Source organism: Micromys minutus (genome assembly GCF_963924665.1).
Source record: "Micromys minutus genome assembly, chromosome: 3".
In the NCBI taxonomy this organism is placed as follows: domain Eukaryota; kingdom Metazoa; phylum Chordata; class Mammalia; order Rodentia; family Muridae; genus Micromys; species Micromys minutus.
Window position 1 is genome coordinate 12051220 of NC_137972.1, and position 8985 is coordinate 12060204.

Genomic DNA, 8985 nt, shown 5'->3' on the forward strand with positions numbered 1-8985 from the left:
CCGTCTCTTCCCTGCTGTGTTCTCATGCAGCCTGCCTATAAGGGTGTCAGTCCCTCGGCCGAAGAAGCACTGACACCTGGCATGACGTCACCTTAACTAATTGCATCTTCAGGCTCCATGTCTACATAAGGTCACATCCCAGAGTCTGAGTGCACACGCTTTTTGAGGGGCACTTTCAACCTGGAACAGTCATGCGTTACCCAATGCGATACTTTTGAAGGTGAAGACCCTCCGGTAATTAGGCAGTAATGAATGAGGCAGATGTGACTCATCCCACATATGGGGGTTTACGCGTCTGCACCGTGTGCATGAATGGTACTTGTTAGGCAACGGTTGCAGACGCAGCAAAAATAGCAGAGAACGCAGCAAAGGTGATGATCTCACTCTACAGGAGATGCTTGCTGTCTGTGGTGGACGAGAGCGCTGTCGATGGGACAGGTAAGGCAGACCGTGAATGACAGCCCGTGGTGAACACAGAGCCCAGAAGACTTTCCCTGCACCAAGCTTCTCAGCAATAGTCCAGCACACTGGACATGGATAGAGTCCACTCTGGGATCTTTCCATCAGTGACCTATAGGGCCATCCTGTATGGTCTAGATGATCTGCGACAGCCATACTTTGGGTTCTGCATGAGTGATGTTTCTTACTTTTTTTTTTTTTTTTTTTTTAGCTAGCCACAGTAAAAGGATAAATAACAGGTAGATAGCTAGCCAAACACCCTCAAATCAGGTACTTAAAACATCCACCAGCAACTGACTGGGGAAATCGAGGCAGTAACTTGAGGAGCTTTCTCTTCACGGCCAATCTTCCCACAGCTGAACTTTCTACATCTTCTCCCTACCGCAGGCAGCTTCATACCATGGGACCCATGATGGCAACATCTGCTTGAGATGGTTCACTGTCTACCTGTCCTCATCCTCAAGGAGACGCTTCTACTCACTGGCTGGTTTTTGTTTTTTTTTTTTTTTTTTTTTTTTCCTATTTCCTCTTCGTTGACAGAGGTAGGAGGGTAGCCCGGTTTCCTATCTTGTATGGGACTTGGGGAAAACATGCTTGGGTCTGCAAAGGAGCAGGGGGCACAAACACATCTTGGAGCAGCTTCTCAGTGAGTTCAACTAACAGGCAGCATTTTATTAACATAACAAACAGCAGCCCTTAAATGCCCCACTTACCCCCTCTTTACCCCCCCCCCAGCTGCCAACTGGGGCAGAGTGAGGTGCCTCTGTGGGGCTTACTACCCATTTGAACCCATGAGACCCCTTTTCATCCCCGAGCTGAGTCAACGAAATAAAACAAGTGGCCCAGGTCTGGTTTAGCCTCTCCTCCTCCCACAGAGAGCATTCAGCAACTTCTCCCTGCCTGTAGCTCAATTCTATTTTCTGCCACCAAGCAGACCTAGTGTTTAGTGGTTTGGTTGTCAATGTCTTTTCCATTGCATTTCAGGAGGCTCATTTTCTCCTGAAGCCAGCATGAAAGTATGTGGCCCACATTCAGGTTTCCTATGAGGCAAAGTCAGGGAGACATGTTTTCATGTCTTGTCTTCATCAGTAGAGGGGAGAAATGATACAAAAGTGCATTTTCCTTTTAATTGACTTATAGTAATATCGCATATTTACCGAACGCGGTGTGCCATTTCAATATGCCAAGTGCGCTGATCAGATCCAGGTAATTGGCATATCTATCCCCGCAGACATACTTCAGTTCTTTGTGTTGGGCACATGCAAGATCTGGCAGAGGCAGTTTTAAAAAAAACAGCATCTTTCCTTCAGTTAAAAGAGAAAGGAGACAGTCCGTAATAGCATTTGAAAATATCACAACTGAAAAAAAATTGTAAGATTTGCGCTCATTCTCAGGGAAAAGGCTGGAGTTTTAGCATTCGGCTCTTTGGCAGTGTCGCTAAAATACATAGTTAAAGTGATTTAACTTTAATGGGAGATTCAGTTTTGAATTTTGGGGCAACCTGGAGATCACTGATATCCCCCTGGTCATTCTTATCAGACAGTCCACAGCCCCTCCCCCTTCCTGGAACATTTAACAATTTACATTTAACAATTATTATGATCTTGTGCGACAGGGTTGCATGGATCCCAGGCTGGCCTCCAACTTATTATGTAGCAGAGGCTAGCCTTAAACCCCAAATCCTCCCAAGGGCAGAGACTATGGATATGCAACATCACACTTCTACTTATTTAAATGATCACGGCTCTCCACCTGCCTTGGTGTGAGGATCTACACTGCTGAGCTTGGTCCCACCCCTCAGCATCTCTCTGTTGTTGCCACCTACTAAGAACTCAGTGGTCCAGGTCCCGGGAAGACTCAGGTCATCTAGTTTCGGAACTAGGGTTCTGACTCCTACTCCCAAGTTCTGTCTTCTGAGTCTTTCCCCAAAGGTTATGCATGTCTTAATCACATAGAAAAGAAAAAAAAAAATTAAAGCCATTTTCATTCGTTGTCTCCAGTCTAAAAATAGGGTGACAGAGGGATCGTGGGATAAGCAGCCAGAGCAAGGAAGAGTCGGTTGCCACAGTAACTAATGAGCCATTTCACTGCATTTGCCTTGACTGTGTGAGTTCTGGGAGTTTTTTTTTTTTCCTCCCTTCCTTCTCTTGTGCGTGGGGTGGGGGGTAGGTGGTGGGGGCATTTTTAGATTATGTAATATGGAGCCAGATTTCTTATTCCGGCATCAAACTGCCTTTATGAAATTGTTATTTGTGTTACCCCTCCCCCACCACAAACAGCCCAGGGCTAGTTGACTTGGCTGGGATCAAAGGCTTATGACCACACCCATCTTGACTTACATAAGTATCTCTTTTTTGGAACACATCTTCATTTTTATTTTTTTTTAAACACTTAATTTTTAAAGTTAGCGCACAGAGTGATGGCTTTCATGATGGCGTTTTCAGATGCACTTGCTCGTCATTATTCTCTTTTAGTTCCTCCCTGTCTCTACTGTCCCCTGTAAGGTCCCCAAATCATTCTCTTTTCTGCTTTCTAGTCTCCTACTCTCTCTCCTGCCTCCCTTCAGATCTTTGCCTCTCATGATCTCTGTAGTTTCATCACACACACAGACACACACACACACACACACACACACACACACACACACACGTTTGTACACACATACATGCACACTCAAGCACAAACATGCACACACAAACATGTACACACATGCATGCATACATGTTCACACAAGCACAAATAGGCACAAACATACATGTATCCACTCATATGCACACACATGCACACATGCATAACACCCTCCTGCCCCTGCCATGCAGGTCCTCACAGACCCACACACAGAGACGGCCGAATTACTCTAAAGTGGGGTTGGGCTGGTTCTGAGGTATGTCCTCTGGTTCTGCAGCCACTGATAGCTGCCCTTAGTCCTGTGAACAACCCATCACCCATGCGCCTGTCCATAAAGCTAATTAAACACAGTGGTTCTTTCGTAAGCACACACACACACACACACACACACACACACACACACACACACACACGTGTGTGCGTGAGAACATACCTTGAACACTGCTTCCCCTCAAAAGAAAAAGAACTCTTCTCTTCAAGATGAAGGTATTAGGAAGTGAGGTCCTTGGAAGGTGATCAAACATTGAAAGATCCCTCATAAATCTGATTAGTGTCCTTATAAAAGACACCCAAAGGGACTCTTCCTTCTCTCTGCCTGTGACCACACAGCAAGAAGGTCCATGAGAGAGAAAGCAAGCCCTAAGCAGATACCAAGCCCGCTAGCATCTCGACCTTGAACTTCTCCATCTTCAGTACTGCTGTATGTAAGGCACTTATCCACAGAACCTCATCAGAGCACTCCCCCCCCCCCCCCCCCAAGGGCCAACTAGATGCTAATAGGTGTTTCTGAGAACAAGGGCAAAGGAAAGAGAAGGAGAGAAAGAGAAAGAAAAGAAGGAGAGAAAGGGGAGGGGAAGTGAAGGAGAGAGATCGTGTCAGAAATGACAAATTAAAACAGGTCTTAACATGTCTTTGGTAAATACTTTAATTTCACTTTAAATTATCTGTATATATATCCTCGTTTGGTTTCTGTGTCTGTGATAACATGCTCACTAAAGTAAGTTTGGGGAGGAAAGGGTTTATTTGGCTCATGGGTCAGTAAGAGAAGAGGTAAGGGGTCTAGGCAGGAAAGAGTGAGCCCGGAGAGTCCAGAGTTATGCGCATGTGTGTATCTAAGCTTGGGTCTATGCACATGTGTGTATCTGAGCCTGGGTCTATGCACATGTGTGTATCTGAGCCTGGGTCTATGCACATGTGTGTATCTGAGCCTGGGTCTATGCACATATGTGTATCTGAGCCTAAGTCTATGCGCATGTGTGTATCTAAGCTTGGGTCTATGCACATGTGTGTATCTGAGCCTGGGTTTTTGCACATGTGTGTATCTGAGCCTGGGTCTTTGCACATGTGTGTATCTGAGTCTGGGTTTATGCACATTGGAGCAATGTCCTTGTAGGCCAGAAGAGGGCATCAGACCCCCTAAAGCTGGACTTCCAGGTAGCTGGATATGGTACTAGAATCTGAACTATTTAAGAACCATGAATGGTTTTGACCACAGAACCATCTCCAGCTCACCTTTCCCCACTTTATTATGTTAACATTCAATGTGCACATATCTGACTTTAGAGGCAACCCATTTGGCTGTGGGCGCCCTACCAGCCTCTTGAGGGGGACTCATCATCTATAGATCTTCCTTGTCCTTTTTGTTGCTGTGCTAAAAATAAACTTAAATTATGGCTTAGTCAGGGTTTTACTGCTGTGAACAGACACCATGACCAAGGCAACTCTTATAAAGACAAACATTTAATTGGGGCTGGCTTACAGTTCAGAGGTTCAGTCCATTCTCATCATAGCAAGAAGCATGGCAGCATGCAGGTAGCAATGGTGCTGGAGAAGGAGCTGAGAGTTCTGCATCTTGATTTGAAGGCAACCAGGAGAGACTGGCACCCACAGGCAGCTAGGAGGAAGCACTCTTCTGCACTGGGTGGAGCCTGAGCACAGGAGATCTCCAAAGCCCACCCCCTCAGTGACACTTCCTTCAACAAGGCCACACCTCCCAGGGTTTCCTCTGACTCATATTTTTGGGGAGTCTGTCTCATCAAGGAAGACATGGCATCAGGCCTAGAAGTCATGGCAGCAGGAAGAGGAAGATGGCTGGTCACAGCCAAGAAGCAGAGAGTGACAGGCAGAGGACACCAGGCTATGTGTTGGTACTCAGTTAAGGTGGCTCTCCTCACCTGAATTAAACTAATCTAGATAACCCCTCACAGGCATGCCCAGAGACTAGTCTCCCAGGAGATTCTAGAGTAGTGGTTCTCAACCTTTCTAATGCTGTGACCCCTTTGATACACTTCTGCATGTTGTGATGACCCTCAACCATGAAATTATTTTGTTGCTATTTCATTGTGTATTTTTTTAACCTGATATGTGATATCTAGGAAAGAAAGGGTTATTTGACCCCAGAGGGGTCAAGACTTGCAGGTTGAGAACCATTGGTCTAGAGCCTGTCATGTTGACAGTATTAAACACAACACAGGGATGAATAAAATCCAGGTTTAAAAGGTCATTTTCCTATGGACAGTTGCTCTTTATATGTTTGAGCTACTGTGGATGAACTAGAGAAAATGTTTACACAGACTTCCTGTTTGAACACCAGGTATTTCTCTGGAATATGTATCCAGGGCTTTTGATTACTCGGGCCACACCATCCTCGAATGTTTGAGTTCTGTGTTACTGGCAGTGGAGTTTATGAATATCTTCTCCCAGGCTCCCAATCTCTCAAAGAGCCAAAGTCTTAATTCTGAAGAATTAAAATCTATCATTCTCCCATTAAGTATTGCCTTTTTGTATTAAGTATAAAAGGGATTTAACTGGTTTTGGAATCTTAATACACCCCCCCCCCAAACTGTTCACGGTGTTGTGTTTTGCATTTAAGTCTGCTTGGTTTGGATTTCGAGACAGGGCCTCACTATGCAGCTTTCGCTGCCCTAAAACTTACTGTGTAGACCAGGCTGGACTAGAACTTAGAGACCAGTCTGTGTCTGCCTCCCAAGTGATGGGATGACAGGTGTGCACCACCATACCTGGTCAACATTTAAGTCTGTGGTCATTTTGTTTTTTCTCATCTTTTCCCTGACAGGTGAGGTTTTATCCGTGGTTTACAGATACTACGTACGCATTACTTATGGAGATGCAAATGTTCTTGGATGGTAATACCTCCCTTCCTTCATCCAGTTGATCTTGCACAGGGTCACAAAGTTGCTGGGTGCTTTTGTGGGGTTCATTTCTGTATATTTTTTAACTTGTCCCTCTGGTATGTGTGTCTACCTCTTAGTCAACAGCACACCCTTCATGTCATTACACATATGTATGTATGTGTATATGTGTACATATAAGTATGTATTATTACACTGAACAGTGGGAAGGCTTTTCCCATTTTATTTTTCCTTTTCAGAATCACGAACAATTTTGGTTCTTCCGCTTTCCTCCAGTCATGGTTTATTAGAGACACCTACGGCTACAAAATGTCCTGCCGAGATTTCGAGAGAAATCGCATTAAACTTGAATGCTAATGGGGAAGGAGACGGAGAAAGTGTGTCATCATCACGTTCAGTTGTCCAGCGAGGAGCACACTGTGCCTTTCACCTTTAGTCTTTGATTTCATTAATCAGCTTTTCTAACTTTCAGCCAACAAGTCCTGAGGTAGCTTTCACTAGACTCGCACTGAAATATTTTATGTTTTAACCATCATAGCTGGTATTTTAATTTCGGTTTTGACGTCCATGTCTTCATTGTTAGTCCTCATAATTGGATTTTTGTGTATTTATCTCATATCCTATTTACTTATCTGGACATGCTTATTAATTCGAGATGATGCTTTTGTAAAGTTGCTTGGTGTTTTTTATGATCATAAGGACATATTATATTTGTCTGTCTTGGCCTTTCTTGCACTGACTAGAGATTCAAGAATTATGTCAAAGGACGAAAGAATAGTCAGCCTTGGCTTGCTCTCGACCCTGAGCATAAATCATTGTGTTTCACCAGAAAGCATGTTCTTTGAAGCTGTTCCTGCAATTGGTCCCTTTCAAGTTGAAGATCACCACTATTTTTTTTTTTTTTTTTAAATCATGAATTGGTATTGAATCTTGAGAATTTTTTTTTCTTCATTCCTGTATACCATATAGCCTTTTCTCCCAGTAGCTTAATAATGGATTATGTTAGTTATTTTTCAAATGTTACATTTGTCTTGCAGCTCTGGGATCAATTCCCTGTGGTAACTACAATTACTACTCTCATCACCGCGGTCAAATAACAGAAAGGAACAAATCAAAGGAGGAAAGGGTTGAGGGGAAACAGTCTGTCATGGCCAGCAAAGGGTGGTGTGTGTCTGGGCTGCAGCCAACAGAGCTTTTTGCATCTGGGCCAGTATGGAAGCAGAGAAAAGTGGAGAAGCAGCCAGTCCTATGGAGATCCACTTTTTCCTGGTTTGTTCTCAAACTCACTCTGTAGACCAGGTTGGCCTAGAATTCAGAGAACCACCTGTCTCCACCTCTCAAGGGTTTGGCTCAGAGGTGTGAGCCCACTGCCCAGCCTTTCTTTTTGATTTTGTTGTTAGATAAATAACAGCCTTGTTAAATGAACCGGGAAATAGTCCCTCCTGTATGTTGTGAAAGGGACTTCGGGGGATCAGCACCAATTTTTAAAAAGTGATTAACATGATTGTTTTTCTTTGGTTGTTTAAGACAGAATCTCCTGTAGTCCCGCTGGCCTCAGACTCACAATGTAGCAGAGGACAGTTTTGAACTCCCGAACCTACTGCCTCTGCCTCCCAAGTGCTCGGGGTTCCAATGCTCACCACCAGTCCTTGCTTTCATTGGTGGAATTTTCCATGAACCTAACCAGATTGGAGATTTCATTTTGGGGTGCATGTGTTTTAAGTCACATGTTTAATTTTCTGAATGGTTGGGTATCAAAATCAAAATTCATTGTATTTTGAGAGAGCCGTGGTAAATTCTGAAGTGGTGGTACATTGCCCTTAATGCAGTGATTCTCAATCTGTGGATCACAAGCCCATTGGGGGTCAAATCACCCTTTCATGGGGGTAGCCTAAGTCTATTGGAAAACACAGACATTTATATTCACAGTAGAGGCAAAATTATGGTATGGAGTAGCAATGAAAAGTATTTTATGGTTGGGGTCACTACACATGGGAACTGTACTAAAGGGTCACAACATTAGGAAGGGTGGGCACTAAGCATGAAGAACAGGACTTCCTCGTACCCACCAGCAGTTAAACAATAACTTAGGAACTTATTAATATCTATTAAAGATGTGGCAGATAGCTGGGCAGAATCTCAGCTACCTCATCGTTATCCTGACTAGTCTTACCTATGTCCCGCCACATGGTTAGTCCTTTAACTTTCTCTCAGCCCTGGTACAACTGTTCCTCTACATGTCCTGCTGGTGAACCCCTCCCCCCAAGTTTTCTTCTCCCAGAGATCCTATCTCTGCATGGAAGTTCTACCTTCCCCTTCCTGTCTGACCATTGGCTGTCAAATTTTTGTGAAGCCAATAAGCTAGTGAGTAAGGTGAACATTTACAAAATAGAAAACCTGGCAATGGGCCATAGCTTTTTGCCAGTATCGAATCAACAGTTGAATATACAGAGACACACCTTCACACAATGTGCAAAAGATAACCCAGCAGCTGAGAGCCACTGCTTTCAAGTGTCAATCCGTGCTTAATCGTGTCTTCTGCACTCCATTGCTCTCTTCTTGGTGTATATGGATCTGTATTAGTGTCTCCTTTTTGATACTTGTTTATGTCTTCCCTTACTCTCCCCCCCACAGTCTGATAGTAGAGGCTCCTTCATTTCATTTTGTTAATTTTTCATAGAGACAAGTGTGTTGTCATTGATTTTTTTCTGTTTCACCAATTTCTCCTTTTACTTTTACTATTTCT